Here is a 20,230-nt window from a genome sequence, read left to right as displayed (position 1 = left end):
TTCTCTATGTGGAGTGTGGGTCTGCGGGTGGAGGTCTGTGCCGGAGGCTCCATTATTCTCTATGTAGAATGCGGCTCTGCGGGTGGAGGTCTGTGCCGGAGGCTCCATTATTCTCTATGTGGAGTGAGGCTTTGCAGGCGGAGGTCTGTGTCGGAGGCTCCATTATTCTCTATGTGGAGTGCGGCTCTGCGGGTGGAGATCTGTGCCGAAGGCTCCATTATTCTCTATGTGGAGTGACGCTCTGCGGGTGGAGGTCAGTGCTGGAGGCTCCATTATTCTCTTTATTCAAAATTGAAGGCATACTGAACCAGCATGGCTACCACAGCATCTTGCAGCGGCATGCTATTCCATCCGGTTTGCGTTTAGTTGGACCATCATTTATTTTTCAACAGGACAATGACCCCAAACACACCTCCAGGCTGTGTAAGGGCTATTTGACCAAGAAGGAGTGTGATGGGGTGCTACGCCAGATGACCTGGCCTCCAAGTCACCAGACCTGAACCCAATCGAGATGGTTTGGGGTGAGCTGGACCGCATAGTGAAGGCAAAAGTGCCAACAAGTGCTAAGCATCTCTGGGAACTCCTTCAAGACTGTTGGAAGACCATTTCCAGTGACTACCTCTTAAAGCTCATCAAGAGAATGCCAAGAGTGTGCAAAGCAGTAATCAAAGCAAAAGGTGGCTACTTTGAGGAACCTAGAATATAAGACATATTTTCAGTTGTTTCACACATTATATAATTCCACATGTATTAATTCATAGTTTTGATGCCTTCAGAGTGAATCTACAATTTTCATAGTCATGAAAATGAAGAAAACTCTTTGAATGAGAAGGTGTGTCCAAACTTTGGTCTGTACCGTATACATGTACATGTATACAGTGTATTACATATTTACAATTTATTACAGTTTTTTGTGTTCTAAAGTTGTATTCCAATAAATATATTATGTTCTATCTAAATATCTTGATTATTGGATCATAGAAACGATTGTCTGATGTTCACATTGTACTACAATAAATTTTTCACTTAAATATAAGCAATATATGTGGGAGTCGGAGTCGCAGATTTGGCTTACCGACTCCACAGCCCTTTTGCGTTCCCAGAGCGACGAACGTGGTGTGAAGTATGTGGCGCCGCTGGAGTGTCACTCAGTTCAGTGACGGAGGCTGGGGTGAAGTAACCCGGCTCTGTATGATTTACTTAGTCAGAATTAGGCCACGCGCCCGTGGCAGTCAGCGGAGAGGTGCGGGATGGATTTTCAGTCACTGGAGTCAACAGACACACACAAATAAGTTGCTCACAGTCAGTGTGTGTATGGGCTGGGGAGCTGCAGCGCGGGCCTGAATTATTGCATGGCTCCACGGAGAGGAAATCAACCTTCTCCTGCTGCTTGCTCTGTCTTCACACCAAGTGTCCTGTTTTACCGCGACCGACTCTTTTATCTCTGTCACACCCCCTACAGTTGGGTGCAAAGGTCTGTCCCCCCGGCAACAATGGTCATATCCCCAATAGTTCCGGAACCGACGCAAGAGAGGTAGCACTGGCCTGGTCCATCTTCCTACACATATACCAAGATAGGGAGCATATGCCATGATGGGGGAGCATATACCAGGGCGGGGGAGCATATACTAGGATGGAGGACATCTACCAGGATGGGGGGGCATATACTAGGACGGGGGGGCATATACCAGGACGGGGGGGCATATACTAGGACGAGGGAGCATATACCAGGATGGGGGGAGCATATATTAGGACGAGGGAGCATATACCAGGAGGTAGGGACATACACCAAGATCATGAAGCATATACTAGGATGGGGGAGCATATATCAGGATGCAGGGGTATATACCAGGATGGGGGAGCGTATATTAGGACGAGGGAGCATATACCAGGATGGGGGGGCATATACTAGGATGGGAGGTCATATACCAGGATGGGGGGGCATATACTAGGATGGGGAGGCATATACTAGGATGGGGGGGCATATACTAGGATGGGGGGGCATATACTAGGATGGAGAGGCATATACCAGGATGGGGAGGCATATACCAGGATGGGGGGGGCATATACCAGGATGGGGGGGGCATATACCAGGATGGGGGGGGCATATACTAGGACGGGGGAGCATATACCAGGATGGGGGGGCATATACTAGGATGGGGGGGTATATACCAGGATGGGGGGGCATATACTAGGATGGGGAGGCATATACTAGGATGGGGGGGCATATACTAGGATGGGGAGGCATATACCAGGATGGGGAGGCATATACCAGGATGGGGGGGGCATATACCAGGATGGGGGGGGCATATACCAGGATGGGGGGGGCATATACTAGGATGGAGACGGCATATACTAGGATGGGGAGGCATATACTAGGATGGAGACGGCATATACTAGGATGGGAGGTCATATACCAGGATGGGGGGGCATATACTAGGATGGGGAGGCATATACCAGGATGGGGGGGGGCATATACCAGGATGGTGGGGGCATATGCTAGGATGGAGACATCTACCAGGATGGGGGTAATATACAGGCCCGGATTGGCCACTTACCTAACCGGGCATATTCCCGCTGGGCCGCCATTTTAATGCACTTATGGGTCGTTGCCTGGGCGCCCGCTCCTCTGGTCGTTTGCCAGATAATGCCGGCACTTTAAATTTGCTGGCAAGGCGGCAGGCAGCGCTGCGGCACCCTAGAGGGTTCTTTGAGGGCGGAGCCAGAGACTGCTGGCAGGGGGGAAACAGCAGTTGCAGCACAAAACTGCCACACGGAGAAAGGATCTTGCGCTCCGCTCACCTCACACCAGCAGCTTGTCCTCCAAAGCCCCCACGGACGTATTCCTGCTGCTCCGCACTCCATCTTCTCCCCACCTGACAGTGAGTGTCCGTGGGGGCTGCATTATGTGCTCTGCTACCAGCAGCACCTACAATTTAGCCTGAACGCTGGTGTTGCTGATACCGTGCAAAGTCTTGTCATGTGATCACAGAAGGGAAGGTGTCAGGGCCCCAGATCATGTGACCCCTGTCTCCTCCCCTCCTGTGACCTCATCACAGGTCCTGTGCGCACAGCACTGAGAGCAGCCATGTATGTGGAGTGCGGCCCTGCGGGTGAAAGTCGGTGCCAGAGGCTCCATTATTCTCTATATGGAGGTCGGTGCCGGAGGCTCCAATGTTCTCTATGTGGAGGTCGGTGCTGGAAGCTCCATTATTCTCTATGTGGAGTGTGCCTCTGCGGGTGGAGGTCTGTGCTGGAGGCTCCATTATTCTCTATGTGGAGTGCGGCTCTGCGGTTGGAGGTCGGTGCTGGAAGATCCACTATTCTCTATGTGGAGTGCGGCTCTGCGGGTGGAGGTCGGTGCTGGAGGCTCCATTATTCTCTATGTGGAGTGCGGCTCTGCGGTTGGAGGTCGGTGCTGGAAGATCCACTATTCTCTATGTGGAGTGCGGCTCTGCGGGTGGAGGTCGGTGCTGGAGGCTCCATTATTCTCTATGTGGAGTGCGGCTCTGCGGGTGGAGGTCGGTGCCGGAGGCTCCATTATTATCTATGTGGAGTGGGGCTCTGCGGGTGGAGGTCGGTGCTGGACGCTCCATTATGATCTTTGTGGAGTGCGGCTCTGCGGGTGGAGGTCGGTGCTTGAAGCTCCATTATTCTCTTTGTGGAGTGTGGCTCTTCAGGTGGAGGTCGGTGCTGGAGGCTCCATTCTCTATGTGGAGTGCGGCTCTGCGGGTGGAGGTCGGTGCTGAAGGCCCCATTATTCTCTATGTGGAGTGTGGCTCTGCGGGTGGAGGTCGGTGCTGGAGGCTCCATTATGATCTTTGTGGAGTGCGGCTCTGCGGGTGGAGGTCGGTGCTGGAAGATCCATTATTCTCTATGTAGAGTGCGGCTCTGCGGGTGGAGGTCGGTGCTGGAGGCTCCATTATGATCTTTGTGGAGTGCGGCTCTGCAGGTGGAGGTCGGTGCTGGAGGCTCCATTATTCTCTATGTGGAGTGTGGCTCTGCAGGTGGAGGTCGGTGCTGGAGGCTCCATTATTCTCTATGTGGAGTGCGGCTCTGCGGGTGTAGGTCGGTGCCGGAGGCTCCATTATCATCTATGTGGAGTGCGGCTCTGCGGGTGGAGGTCGGTGCTGGAGGCTCCATTATGATCTTTGTGGAGTGCGGCTCTGCTGGTGGAGGTTGGTGCCGGAGGCCCCATTATTCTCTATGTGGAGTGTGGCTCTGCAGGTGGAGGTCTGTGCCAGAGGCTCCATTATTCTCTGTGGAGTGCGGCTCTGCGGGTGGAGGTCGGTGCTGGAAGATCCACTATTCTCTATGTGGAGTGTGGCTCTGCAGGTGGAGGTCTGTGCCGGAGGCTCCATTATTCTCTATGTGGAGTGAGGCTCTGCGGATGGAGGTCTGTGCTGGAGGCTCCATTATTCTCTATGTGGAGTGTGGCTCTGCGGGTGGAGGTCGGTGCCGGAGGCTCCATTATTCTCTATGTGGAGTGTGGCTCTGCAGGCGGAGGTCTGTGCCGGAGGCTCCATTATTCTCTATGTGGAGTGTGGCTCTGCGGGTGGAGGTCTTTGCCGGAGGCTCCATTATTCTCTATGTGGAGTGCGGCTCTTCAGGTGGAGATCTGTGCCGGAGGCTCCATTATTCTCTATGTGGAGTGACGCTCTGCGGGTGGAGGTCAGTGCTGGAGGCTCCATTATTCTCTATGTGGAGTGCGGCTCTGTGGGTGGAGGTAGGTGCTGGTGGCCCCATTATTCTCTATGTGGAGTGCGGGTGGAGGTCGGTGCTGGAGGCTCCATTATTCTCTCTGTGGAGTGTGGCTCTGCGGGTGGAGGTCGGTGCTGGAGGCTCCATTATTCTCTATGTGGAGTGTGGCTCTGTAGGTGAAGGTGGGTGCTGGAGGCTCCATTATTCTCTATGTGGAGTGTGGCTCTGCAGGTGAAGGTGGGTGCTGGAGGCTCCATTATTCTCTATGTGGATTGGGGCTCTGCGGGTGGAGGTAGGTGCTGGAGGCCCCATTATTCTCTATGTGGGGAGTGCGGGTGGAGGTCGGTGCTGGAGGCTCCTCTATTCTCTATGTGGAGTGGAGGTCAGTGCTGGAGGCCCCATTATTCTCTATGTGGAGTGCGGGTGGAGGTCGGTGCAGGAGGCTCCATTATTCTCTGGATTGTGGCTCTGCAGGTGGATGTCGGTGTTGGAGACTCCATTATTCTCTGTGGAGTGTGGCTCTGTGGGTGGAGGTTGGTGCCGGAGGCCCCATTATTCTCTATGTGCAGTGCGGGTGGAGGTCGGTGCCAGAGGCTCCATTATTCTCTATGTGGAGTCCAGCTCTGTGGGTGGAGTTCTGTGCCGGAGGCTCCATTATTCTCTCTGTGGAGTGTGGCTCTTCGGGTGGAGTTCTGTGCCGGAGGCTCCATTATTCTCTCTGTGGAGTGTGGCTCTGCGGGTGGAGGTCGGTGCTGGAGGCCCCATTATTCTCTATGTGGAGTGTGGCTCTGCGGGTGGAGGTCGGTGCCGGAGGCTCCATTATTCTCTTTGTGGAGTGAGGCTCTGCGGGTGGAGGTCTGTGCTGGAGGCTCCATTATTCTCTATGTGGAGTGTGGCTCTGCAGGTGGAGGTCAGTGCTGGAGGCTCCATTATTCTCTATGTGGAGTGCGGGTGGAGTTCGGTGCTGGATCCTCCACTATTTTCTATGTGGAGTGCGGCTCTGTGGGTGGAGGTCGGTGCTGGAGGCTCCATTATTCTCTATGTGGAGTGCGGCTCTGCGAGTGGAGGTAGGTGCTAGAGGCCTCATTATTCTCTATGTGGAGTGCGGGTGGAGGTCGGTGCTGGAGGCTCCATTCTCTATGTGGAGTGTGGCTCTGCGGGTGGAGGTCGGTCCTGGAAGCTCCATTATTCTCTATGTGGAGTGCGGCTCTGCGGGTGGAGGTCGGTGCTGGAGGCCCCATTATTCTCTATGTGGAGTGGGGCTTTGCGGGTGGAGGTAGGTGCTGGTGGCTCCATTCTCTATGTGGAGTGCGGGTGGAGGTCGGTGCTGGAGGCTCGATTATTCTCTATGTGGAGTGTGGCTCTGTGGGTGGAGGTCAGTGCTGGAGGCTCCATTATTCTCTATGTGGAGTGCGGCTCTGCGAGTGGAGGTAGGTGCTGGAGGCCCCATTATTCTCTATGTGGAGTGCGGGTGGAGGTCGGTGCCGGAGGCTCCATTATTCTCTGGATTGTGGCTCTGCGGGTGGAGGTCAGTGCTGGAGGCTCCATTTTTCTCTATGTGGAGTGTGGCTCTTCGGGTGGAGGTCAGTGCCCGAGGCTCCATTATTCTCTATGTGGAGTGTGGCTCTGTGGGTGGAGGTCGGTGCTGGAGGCTCCATTATTCTGTATGTGGAGTGTGGCTCTGCGGGTGGAGATCGGTGCTGGAGGCTCCATTATTCTGTATGTGGAGTGTGGCTCTGCGGGTGGAGGTCGATGCTGGAGGCTCTATAATTCTCTATGTGGATTGCGGCTCTGTGGGTGGAGGTCGATGCTGGAGCCCCCATTATTCTTTTATGTGGTGTGCGGCTCTGCAGGTAGAGGTAGGTGCTGGAGATTCCCCATTACTGGGTACAGGGGGCAGTAACCTTTTCAGAGCTGAGACTATCTTTGTGCTTTTTTATTGTCACTTTCTAAAGGGCCTGTCACACTAAGCGATATCGCTAGCAATATTGCTATAACGTCACTGGTTTTTGTGACGTTATAGCGATATTGCTAGCGATATCGCTATGTCTGATACTTACCACCGACCGCTCCCCCGCTGATTATTGCTGATCGCGCGAGAACGTCCTGGACCGATTCTCGTCGTCAGCTTCCTGCTGTGGAGACGAGCGACGCGGGCGGGAGGACGTCAGGATCGCCTCGTCTGACAGGTAAGTAGCGACCCCCGACCCCTGCGATGTCGCTGGTGAGATCTGCCTTTGTGGCAGCTCACTAGCGACCACTTAGCGATGCACCAGCGATCCTGACCACGTCATATCGCTGGTCGGGATCGCTGGTGCATCGCTAATTGTGACAGTACCTTAAGAATCATAGCATTTTGTTCCTTTTCCTCTGGTAGATACATGTCACCCAAGTATGGAAAACAGGAAGTAACGAAACACATTACAATGTCCCGTTCCTGTCCCCACATACAGTATAATGTTCCCACAGTATCACCGTCCCCACATACAGTATAATGTTCCCCCAGTACCGACATCCCCCCCACACACACAGTATAATGTTCCCACAGTATCACCATCCCCCCACACACAGTATAATATTCCCACAGTACTGCCATCCCCCACACAGTATAATATTCCCACAGTACTGCCATCCCCCACACAGTATAATATTCCCACAGTACTGCCATCCCACACACAGTATAATGTTCCCCCAGTACTGCCATCCCCCCCATACACAGTATAATGTTCCCCCAGTACCCAGTATCAGCCCTTGGTTTATGCAGGACTCTGCTGTCTGTTCTGGTTCTCATCATCCTGGATGAGGTGAAGTTTGTGTGGGGTCAGGGAGGGTTTACAGGGTGGATGTAGCATAGCAGTGTGTGTGCGAGGTGTACGGAGCGGAGTCGTGTGTGTGTGTGTGTGTGTGTATGAGGTGACCGGAGTAGAGCCACGAGTGTGTGAGGTGTACGGAGCAGAGTCGCACATGTGTGTATGGAGCGGAGCTGCGTGTGTGCAAGGTGTATGGAGCGGAACCGCATGTGTACAAGGTTTACGGAGTGGAGCCATTTGTGTACAAGGTTTACAGCGTGGCCATGTGCGTACAAGGTGTACGGAGCAGAGCCGCATGTGTACGAGGTTTACAGAGTGGAGCCATGTGTGTACTGAGTTGAGCCGTGTGTGTGTGCAAAGTGTACAGAACGGAGCCGTGTGTATGAGGCATAAAAAGCGGAACCGTGTGTGTATGATGTATGCAGTGCCATACGTATACAAGGTGTATGGTGGGGAGCATTCATACCTCCCAGCAGGACAGTCCCGATTTTGAGAGAGATACTGCCCCGGCTGGGAGCTTACTTTTCGCGCGGACACAGGAGTACACGGCGGAGCCCTGAGGAGCACTTTAAAATTCGCATGTGACGTTCCACCGTAAGTGACGGGCTAGAAGCTAACAAGAAATGAGGTAATTTCGGGAGGAGATTGTGACGGAACCATGGAGGCACTTTAGGGAATGCTTCAGATCCATCACCGTGTCCAACAGCACGGACAGCAGGATCACCTTGAACTCGGGGATGCTGGCCATGTGAGCGGATCATGGTATGTCCTGCATCGGGAGGCTCAGGTGGGCACTACAGTGGGAGCCGGGCTGCTATAGTATCTTTATAGAATCTTTCTATCTCTGTTTCTTTATCTCTCTAATCTTTCTTTTTTCTTTCTCTGTTCTTTCTTCTTTCTCTGTTCTTTCTTTCCCTTCTTTCTCTCTCTGTTCTTTCTTTTTTCTCTCTGTTCTTTCTTTCTTTTCCTCAGTACCAGTCAGTGTGCCCACAGTACCAATAGAATAAGGGGGTAGGAAACTAGGTGGCACTGGTCATTTGAGCCTCTCATACTTTTTACTGGTGTATAATCAAATGCCCTGAGCACCTCCATAAAGAGGGCCAGCCCCAGACAACAGGGTACAAACAAATCACTATTACTATCAGTCCAAGTGGACAATTATATACGTAAAGTTAATGATGTCCCTGTGCCAAGCAGTGCAGAGGATCAGAATACACTGAGGAGACTGAGTAGCGGGGTTTGGGGAGAAGAATTATATGGGGCCCATTATACTGTATGAAGTAATATATGAGGCCCATTATGCTGTATGAAGTAATATATGGGGCCCATTATGCTGTATGGAGCATTATATGGGGCCCATTATACTGTACAAAGTAACTTATGGGGCACATAATACTGTATGGAGCATTATGTGGGGATAGGGGATGACTTTGTTTGTTTTGGATCTGACCGCTGGGACCCCATGATCCTGGGAAGCGTTGCTTTGACGAGCACCATGTAAATGGAGCTGTGGTCAATTATACGCCCTGTGGTGCCATTCACATGTGGCTCTTGAAATAACTCCTTAGAGTGATGAGGAGACGACAAAGTATAGCAAAAATTCACTGATCGGGGTGAGGAGTGTTATAGTTTGTGTGGCAGGGCTGCTTTTTTGTCCCAGTCTGGCCCTGGTAATATACCAGGATGGTGGAGCATATACCCGGATGGGGGAGCATATACTAGGATGGGGGGGCATATATTAGGACGAGGGAGCATATACAAGGAGGTAGGGACATATACTAGGATGGGGGAGCATATACCAGGAAGGGGAGGCATATACTAGGATGGGAAAGCATATACCAGGATGAGAGGGCATGTAATCGGATGGTGGAGCATGTACTAGGATGGGAGACATATACCAGGATAGGGGAGCATATACCAAGATAGAAGGACATATACCATAAAGGAGAGACATATACCAGGATGGTAGAGAAAATATCAGGATATGGGAGCATAAAAGATGGGGGAGCATATTCTTTTATATCTGCAGTTTGGCATCCCTGAACCTGTCTGTGGCTGCACCTTGTTACTCCTGCCTGTTGTGCTGCCCCTGTCTACTCTCTTCTCTCTGTTTCTTTTTTCTAAACTAAAACCTCATTATGCAGGTTAAATTAACCCTTTAATCCCATATGACGTACTATCCCGTCTATGTGCCCTGGGACTTAATTCCCAGGGACGGGATAGTACGTCATAGCGATCAGCGGCGCTCACGTGGTGAGCGCCGCTGATCGCGGCCGGGTGTCAGCTGATGATCACAGCTGACACCCGGCACAATGTGTCAGGGGTGGTCACGGACCGCCCCTGACACGTTAACCCCTTGTACACCGCGATCAAACACGATTGCGGTGTACCGGGGGGTTAAAGGGAAGCATCGGCAGGGAGGGGGCTCCCTCCATGCTTCCCTGAGCCCCCCACGGCAGCGCAGTGTGCAGCGCTGCTGCGGGGGGCTCTTTCCCTACAGGCCCCCGGATCCAAGATGGCGACGGGGACCTTCGGGGGCCTGTAGGGAGATGACTTCCTCACTGCCTGCAAAGCTCAGGCATGAGGAAGCCTGCTGATCTGTCACAGTGATCTGTGATGTGACAGATCAGCGATCTGTCACAGGATAGTGATGTCCCACCTGGGACAATGTAATAAAGTTAAAAAAAAAAAAAAAGTGTAAAAATAATTTTGAAAAAAAATCGCTAAATAAATTAGTAAAAAAAAAAAAAAAATATTCCCCAATAAATTCATTTTTTGAAAATAAAAAAAAAAAACAATAAAAGTACACATATTTGGTATCGACGCGTCCGTAACGACCCGCCCTAAAAAACTGTGCCATTAGTTAACCCCTTTAGCGAACCCCTTAAAAAACAAAAATAAAAAACGAAGCAAAAAATGATTTATTATCATACCACCGAACAAAAAGTGCAATAACGCGCGATCAAAAAGACGCATATAAATATCCATGGTACCGCTGAAAACGTCATCTTGTCCCGCAAAAAATGAGCTGCCATACAGCATCATCAGCAAAAAAATAAAAAAGTTATAGCTCGCAGAATAAAGCGATGCAAAAATAATTATTTTTTATATAAAATAGTTTTCATTGCATAAAACCGACAAAACCTAAAAAAAGACCCAAATGAGGTATCGCTGTAACCGTACTGACCTGAAGAATAAAACCGCTTTATCAAGTTTACCGCACGCAGAACAGTGTAAACGCACCCCCCAAAAGAAATTCATGAAACGCTGGTTTTTGTTCATTCTGCGTCCCAAAAACCAGAATAAAAAGCGATCAAAAAATGTCACATGCCCGAAAATGGTACCAATAACGTCAACTCGTCCCGCAAAAAAATAACACCTCACATGACTCAAAATACGGAAAAATTATAGCTCTCAATATGTGGTGATGCAAAAACTATTTTTACAATAAAAAGCGTCTTTTAGCGTATGACAGCTGCCAAACATAAAAAAACCGCCATAAATAGTAAATCAAACCCCCCCGTTATCACCCCCTAAGTTAGGGAAAAATAATAAAACTAAAAGAAAATGTATTTATTTCCATTTTCCCATTAGGGTTAGGGTTAGGGCTGAGATTAGGGTTAGGGGTGTGTTGGGGTTAGGGTTGGAGTTAGAATTGGGGGTTTCCACTGTTTGGGCACATCAGGGGCTCTCCAAATGCAACATCGTGTCTGATCTCAATTCCAGCCAATTCTGCGTTGAAAAAGTCAAATGGTGCTCCTTCCCTTCCAAGCTCTGCCATGCACCCAAACAGTGTTTTACCCCCACATATAGGGTATCAGCATACTCAGGACAAATTGCAAATCAACTTTTGGGGTCCAATTTCTCCTGTAACCCTTAGGAAAATAAAAAAATTGGGGGCAAAAATATTATTTTTGTGGAAAAAAAAAATGATTTTTTTATTTTCACGTCCGAGCGTTATAAACTTCTGTGAAGCACTTAGGGATTCAAAGTGCTCACCACACATCTAGATAAGTTCCGTGGGGGTCTAGTTTCCAAAATGGGGTCACTAGTGGGGAGTTTCAATAGTTTAGGTACATCAGGGGCTCTCCAAACGCACATGACACCCGCAGACCAATCCATCAAAGTCTGCATTCCAAAACGTCACTACTTCTCTTCCGAACCCCGACGTGTGCCCATACAGTAGTTTTCTCCCACATATGGGGTGTCAGCGTACTCAGGACAAATTGGACAACAACTTTTGGGGTCCAATTTCTCCTGTTACCCTTGGGAAAATAAAAAAATGGGGACTAAAAGATCATGTTTGTTGAAAAAATACGATATTTTTATTTTCACGCCCTGTCGTTATAAACTTCTGTGAAGCACTGGGGGGTTCAAAGTGCTCACCACACATCTAGATAAGTTCCTTGGGGGGTCTAGTTTCCAAAATGGGGTCACTTGTGGGGGTTTTCCTCTGTTTAGGTACATCAGGGGCTCTCCAAAAGCAACATGACACCCGCAGACCATTCCATCAAAGTCTGCATTCCAAAACGTCACTACTTCCCTTCCGAGCCCCGACGTGTGCCCATACAGTAGTTTTCTCCCACATATGGGGTATCAGCGTACTCAGGACAAATTGGACAACAACTTTTCGGGTCTAATTTCTCCTTGTACCCTTGGGAAAATAAAAAAAATTGGTGACTAAAAGATCATGTTTGTGGAAAAAATATGATTTTTTTATTTTCACGCCCGGGTGTTATAAACTTCTGTGAAGCACTGGGGGATTCAAAGTGCTCACCATACATCTAGATAAGTTCCTTGGGGGGTCTAGTTTCCAAAATGGTGTCATTTGTGGGGGGTTTCTACTGTTTTGGTACATCAGGGGCTTTCCAAACGCGACATGGTGTCCGATCTCAATTCCAGCCAAAAACGTCAAATGGCGCTGCTTTCCTTCCGAGCTCTGCCATGCGCCCAAATAGTGGTTTACCCCCACATGTGGGGTATCAGCGCACTCAGGACAAATTGCACAATATCTTTTAGGGTCCTGTTACCCTTGGAAAAATAAGAATTGAGGGTGAAAAGATCATTTTTGTGGAAAAAATATGATTTTTTAATTGTACGGCTGTATGTTATAAACTTCTGTGAAGCCCTTGGAGGTTCAAAGTTCTCACCACACATCTAGATAAGTTCCTTGGGGGGTCTAGTTTCCAAAATGGTGTCATTTGTGGGGGGTTTCCACTGTTTGGAAAACCCCTGATGTACCAAATCGCGACATGATGTCCAATCTCAATTCCAGCCAAAAACGTCAAATGGCGCTGCTTCCCTTCCGAGCTCTGCCATGCACCCAAATAGTCATTTACACCCACATATGGGGTATAAGCGCACTCAAGACAAATTGCACAATAACTTTTAGGGTCCTGTTACCCTTGGGAAAATAAAATAAAAATTCCTCATACAGTCTCCTCTAACATCCCACCTGTTCACCATACTGCCTCCTCAAATATTTACCCCCTCACTCTCTATACTGTCTGCTCACACATACCCCCGACTCCCCATACTCTGTCTGCACACATGCCATCACCCTCACTCCCCATACTATGTCCACATACATTCACCCGTTCGCACCCCTTACTGTCTGCATCCATCCCCCATACTGTTTCCTCATACATGCCCTCATACATACTCTTCATTTTGTGTCCTCAAATCTCCCCACACACATTAAATACCATCCCCACTCCAAATCCCCCCATCCCCACTCCAAATCCCCACACATTATGTACCCCCACTCCACATCCCCCACACATTAACCTCCATCCCCACTCATTAATCCCTCCACTCATTAACCCCCATCCCCACTCATTAACCCCCCACACATAAACCCCCATCCCCACTCATTAACCCCCACACGTAAACCCCCATCTCCACTCATTAACCCCCCACAAATTAACCCCCACTCATTAACCCCCACTCATTAACCCCCATCTCCACTCATTAACACCCCCCACCTCCCATCTTCGGTGGTTCTTCAGCTCCACAGAGGAGCACACTTACCACCAGCGTTTGCTCTGGGCGCCGGGGAGTGACGTCAGCAGCGTGATCACATGACATGATCACGCTGCTGACGTCGCTCTGACCCGGCGGTCAGAGTTTCAATTGTACTGGCGTCTGTATAGACGCCAAGTACAATTTCTGCCTGTGAGCCGGCGCGGCCTCCTTCTCTGCGCCGGCTGTCAGCTTGACAGCTGTCACAGAGAACAGCCGACTCACAGGATGGGGAGCGGCAGAACGCAGCCACCGGGGGAGACACTGCGGACCGCTGCATTAGGTGGCCTGACTGCGCCCCCCTGCTGCCTGCTCCCCCTGGATACGCCTCTGTGGGAGGCAAAGATGCCCCTGTGAGGCAGGGGGGCTCGCCTGCCCACAGCGCCGACTCCACCCCCACTCCCCTCATTGAAGGAGGCAATGATGGAGCCTGGAGGAGAGAGCACCAGCTGACGCTCCCTCTCCCATCATTCCCCGCTCTGCCTCTGATACAGTGGGTGTGCGATGAACTCATTGTGCTCTCACTGTGTACCAGGCAGTGCAGGGGAGAGACAGGAGCCGGGAGCAATGCAGGCACGAGGAGAAGGTGAGGAGTGTTTTTTTTTTTTTTTTGTTTTTTGTTTTAAATCAGTGTGAGTACTGAACCACACATCTAGATAAGTTCCATGAGGGGTCTAGTTTCCAAAATGGTGTCACTTGTGAGATGTTTCCACTGTTTAAGCACATCAGAGGCTCTACAAACGTGACATGGCGTCCACTAATTACTGCAGCAAATTTTGCACTCAAATAGTCAAATGGTGCTCCTTCCCCTTCTGAGCCCTGCCGTGTTCCCAAACAGTAGTTTTCCTCAACACACGGGGTATCAGCGTGCTCAGGAGAAATTGCACAACAAATTTTGGGGTCCCATTTTTCTGTTACTCTTGTGAAAATAACAAAATTTGGGTCTAAATTAAAATTTGAGAAAAAAGTTTTTAGAATGGAGTCACTTTTGGGTATTTTCTGTCATATAGGTCCCTCAAAGGGACTTCAAATGTGAGGTGATCCCTAAAAAAAAATAGTTTTGTAAAATGAGAAATTGCTCCCTCTGTACTCCCATCAGCAATATGCAATTGTGATCGCATTATGCTCATGGTCTCCATGGTGACCCCAGGCCGAAATATGGCCGTGGGGTCATCCAGGGACGATGGCCTGCAAGTTCCTGCTCAGAGCAGGAGCTGATACGCCTCCCTCCTGTGTGCGAGACGCTGTTTAAAGAGTATTATACCAGCAATCAGTCAGTGGAAAGTTGATGTCCCATCCTGGAACAATGTAAAAGAAAGTAAATAAAAAAAGTTAATAAAATTTGTAAAAATATTTTAAAAAAAAAAATCACAAAGAACAAAAAAATAGAAAAAATATTAATCCAATAAATACATTTATGTAAAAATAAAAAGAAACAAAAAAAAAAGTACATATATTTGGTATCGCCGCATCCGGAATGACCTGAACTACAACTACAACAATTTTGCAGAAAAAAAGCAGATCACAGACATGGCACAAAACTAAAGTAAATTCAAATGCAACTTTCTGGCTTTAAGAAACACTACAATAAATCAAGAACAAAAAATGTGGTAGTGAGTAATGGTTACTTTTTTAAGCCAAGCATAGGGGAAAAATTATGGAATCACTCAATTCTGAGATTAGGGTTAGGGGTGTGTTGGGGTTAGGGTTGGAGTTAGAATTGGGGGTTTCCACTGTTCAGGCACATCAGGTGCTCTCCAAACGCGACATGGCGTCTGATCTCAATTCCAGACAATTCTGCGTTGAAAAGTCAAACAGTGCTCCTTTCCTTCCAAGCTCTGCCATGCGCCCAAACAGTGTTTTACCCTCACATATGGGGTATCAGCCTACTCAGAACAAATTGCACAACAACTTTTGGGGTCCAATTTCTCCCGTTACCATTGGTAAAATAAAAAATTGGGGGCAAAAATATCATTTTTGTGGAAAAAAGATTTTTTTTATTTTTATGGCTCTACGTTATAAACTGCTGTGAAGCACTTGGGGGTTCAAAGTGCTCACCACACATCTAGATAAGTTCCTTATGGGGTCTAGTTTCCAAAATGGGGTCACTTGTGGGGGTTTCCACAGTTTAGGTACATCAGGGGCTCTCCAAACGCAACATAACACCCGCAGACCATTCCATCAAAGTCTGCATTCCAAAACGTCATTACTTCCCTTCTGAGCCCCATGTGCCCATACAGTAGTTTTCTCCCACATATGGGGTATCAGCGTACTCAGGACAAATTGGACAACTTTTGGGGTCCAATTTCTCCTGTTACTCTTTGGAAAATAAAAAATTGGTGACTAAAAGATCATGTTTGTGGAAAAAATATTTTTTTATTTTCACGCCCTGGCGTTATAAACTTCTGTGAAGCACTTGGGGGTTCAAAGTGCTCACCACACATCTAGATAAGTTCCTTGGGGGGTCTAGTTTTCAAAATGGGGTCACTTGTGGGGGGTTTCCAATGTATAGGCACATCAGGGGCTCTCCAAACACAACATGGAGCCCGATCTCAATTCCAGCCAATTTTGCATTGAAAACAGCGCTCCTTCCTTTCTGGGCTCTTCCATGCGCTCAAACAGTGGTTTACCCCCACATATGGGGTATCAGCGTTCTCAGGACAAATTGCACAATAACTTTTGGGATCCTGTTTCCCTTGGGAAAATAAAAGTTGGGGGTGAAAAGATCATTTTTGTGGAAAAAATATGATTTTTTAATTTTACAGCTGTACGTTATAAACTTGTGAGAAGCCCTTGGGGGTTCAAAGTTCTCACCACACATCTAGATATGTTCCTTGGGGGGTCTAGTATCCAAAATGGTGTCAATTCTGGCGGGTTTCCATTGTTAAGGCACATCAGGGGCTCTCCAAATGAGATATTGCGTCAAGCCAATTCTGCATTGAAAAAGTCAAACGGCGCTCATTCTCTTCCGAGCTCTGCCATGCGCCCAAACAGTGGTTTACCCTTACATATGGGGTATCAGAGTACTCAGGACAAATTGCACAATAACTTTTAGGGTTCTGTTTAGATAATTTTTGTGGAAAAAATATGAAGCCCTTGGGGGTTCAAAGTTCTCACCACACATCTAGATAAGTTCCTTGAGGGGTATAATTTCCAAAATGGGGTCAATTGTGGGGGTTTCCACTTTTTAGCACATCAGGGGCTCTCCAAATGCGACATGGCGTCCGATCTTAATTCCAGACAATTTTGCGTTGAAAAAGTCAAACAGCGCTCCTTCCCTTCAGAGCTCTGCCATGCGCCGAAACAGTGTTCCCTCCTGACATATCAGGTATCAGCATACTCAGGACAAATTGCACAATAACTTTTCTCCTGTTACCCTTGGTAAAATTAAAAAAAATGGACCTGAAGGAATTCTTTTGTGAAAAAAGTTAAATGTTCATTTTTTTTTTAAACATTCAAAAAATTCCTGTGAAGCACTTGAAGGGTTAATAAACTTCTTGAAAGTGGTTTTGAGCACCTTGAGGGGTGCAGTTTTTTTTAGAATGGTGTCACTTTTGGGTACTTTCTGTCATATAGACCCCTCAAAGTGACTTAAAATGTGATGTGGTCCCTAAAAAATATTGGTGTTGTAAAAATGAGAAATCGCTGGTCAACTTTTAACCCTTATAACTTCCTAACTTAATAAATAACATTTCCCACATGTTTACTGTACATCAGAACAATTTTGGAACCAAAATTTTTTAAGTTTTTTGTGTGCTATATCTCTGATTTAAGGGCATAAAAATGCAAAGTTGGAAAATTGCGAAATTTTCAAAATGTTTGCCAAATTTCCATTTTTTTCACAAATAAACGCAAGTTATATGAATGAAATTTTACCACTAACATGAAGTACAATATGTCACGAGAAAACAATGTCAGAATCACCGGGATCCATGGAAGCGTTCCAGTTATTACCTCATAAAGGGACAGTGGTCAGAATTGTAAAAATTGGCCCGGTCATTAACGTGCAAACCACCCTTGGGGGTAAAGAGGTTAAAGTAGAATAGCCAAAGAAACATGGATTGTCTCTGTTTCATAGGACTCTTAATTCACCAGCGGAGTCGGTCAAACTCCCCTTTATGAATGTCTGGGAGAAAGCACTCTCTTTTTCATCCACCCCTGAACACTGGTGGACTGCGGCCACATTCGCACAAAGATACTCCTCCTGCATTAACCCTAGCATGCGTATTGGGGGCCTTTTAAGCCCCCATGCTTACTTTTTTGCTATTAGCTGCAAAATTACTTACGTTACAATTTTGAAACTCCAGGTAATCCTCAAGTATGTCGTTGTTGGTAATATCCAGTTGTTCATATAATTTTTTTCATAGGCATTTCGGTGTAGCAATGCTTTTTTGGTGAAAACCACATCTGTACTGATTGGGGGCCTTTTAGGCCCCCATGTATTTTTTAGCATGTTCTCAGTAGTGTTTGTGTCTCAAGTTACTTTATTTGTACTCAGTAATGTTGGTGGAGGGGCCAGGGTGTGGATAATGCCATATGAGGATGTCATGTGATTTTTGGAGGGAGAGATAAGGCCATGACATCATCTCAGGTCCTGAACACAGTAATGAACTGTGTAGAGAGTAATGAGGACAGTATACACTGTGAGCTAATTGTGAAGGACCTGAGATAAGATAAGATGTTGAGAGGAAGTCTGATTCAGTTTCTCTGATTCTAAGAAGCCTGCAAAGGGTAAAGCTATTGAGCTACAGACATCCAGAGAATTGTACAACACCTAAATGAAAGTATAAAAGGTAAGAGAGGGTGAGAGGAGGGAGGGGGGATACTTTACACTTACAGTGTGTCACACACAAGCAAAGAGTGGACAACCCTGATTGTGTTCATTGTTTTTTCTTTTAGTTTGCTAACATCTAGTCAGCAATGGCACAGTCTTCCTCCAAGCATTGGCGTGACCAAGAGATTGAAGCAATTGTGTTTCAAAGTGATGATGAAAGTGAACTATCTTTGTCCGATGACGAGTACCTGCCACCAGAGAATCAAACATCCTCAAGTGATTCTTCTTATGATGAAGTGAATACAGTTGATCCTCAAGAAGTGTAAGTAGATCAGCCAAAACAAATGTTTTTTTGGGACAGTAATCCTACATTAGTCGGACGTACTGCAATCCATAATATTGTGAGACAGGCTCAAGGAGCTGTGGGAAGTCCCAGTTACTTTTCCCCTAAAGACGTATTCTGTACTTTTTTTTTTCTGACAATATTGCAGAAGAGGTCCTTTTATGTTCAAACCTAGAAGGAAGACGTATCGCTTCTGCAAAAAATAAGTCCTGGAAAAATATCTCAAAAGAGGAACTTTATGCATACATTGGACTTTTACTGCTGGCAGGGAGTCAAAAATCGTATGATGTTCCAATACGAGAATTATTTCTGGACCCACTTTCTGATCCACACTATAAGGCGACAAGGTCAGTGGACAGATATGAGGAAATTAGAAGACACATTCGATTTGATAAGCGAACACGTGCCTTGAGGTTTAGAACAGACAAATTAGCCCCTATCAGTTATATCTGGAACATATTTATCAAAAATTGCACCAAACTTTACAATCCTAGTACGAATGTTACAGTAGATAAGCAACTTGTACCGTTCAGAGGACGCTGCAAGTTCATACAATACATGCCCAGTAAGCCAGCCAAATATGGAATCAAAATCTTCTGGTTGTGTGATTCTGCAAATTATTATGGCATAAATGGCGTAATCTTCTGTGGCAAAGAGGTTGGTGCACCAGTACAGAAGGATCTGGGGTCTGAAATTGTCAAAACTCTTGCTGTTCCAATATTCAATTCAGGTAGAAACATTACCATGGACAATTATTTCACCAATGTTGAACTAGGCAATTTTCTGCTTCAAAAAGCTATTACACTTATTGGTACTATCAAGCCAAACCGACGAGAAATTCCAGAAGCACTGAAACACAATCATCAGCGAGCACTTTATGAGAGTGTCTTTGGATTCAATAACAAAGCGACTTTGGTATCTTACAAAGTGAAGGAGAAATCAGTGATTTTACTCAGTACCATGCATCACAATTGCAGTATTGACAGCAATGACAGAAAATTAAAACCAGAAATCATCCTGCATTACAATAAAACAAAAGGAGGTGTAGACAAAATGGATGAGATGGTGGGAGAATATTCATGCAAGAGGCAAACAAAACGATGGCCTGTAGTACTTTTTTCAAATATGCTTGATGCAGCAGCCCTAAATTCATTCAACATTTATACAGAAACTCATCCAGAATTCCATGCACGGAGGAAGGACAGGAGACGCCTATTTTTGAAGAACCTTTGTCATGAACTTGTAATGCCTCACATGATACAGCGAAGATTTAATTGAAAAAGTTTATTGTTGGGAAAAAAAAGGCAAATGTAAATAAAAATAGTATCTCTGAAAACATTATCTTTTCCCGCAACAAAACAAGCCGCCATACAACTCCATCAGTGGAAAAATAAAAACGTTATAGCTCTAAGAAGATTTAAAAACAATTTTTCTATAAAATAGTTTTTATTATGTAAAAGCACAAAATGTAAAAAAAAAATTAAAATGTATCACTGTAATCATACTAACCCGAATAATAAAGTTGCCTTATCAATTTTACCATATGTGGAACAACATAAAAAAGAACAAAAAATAATTCTT

Source organism: Dendrobates tinctorius, unplaced genomic scaffold (assembly GCF_039654945.1).
Source record: "Dendrobates tinctorius isolate UK_male_01 unplaced genomic scaffold, ASM3965494v1 ptg000155l, whole genome shotgun sequence".
Classification (NCBI taxonomy): Eukaryota; Metazoa; Chordata; class Amphibia; order Anura; family Dendrobatidae; genus Dendrobates; species Dendrobates tinctorius.
Note: the sequence above shows the minus strand (reverse complement) of the source record.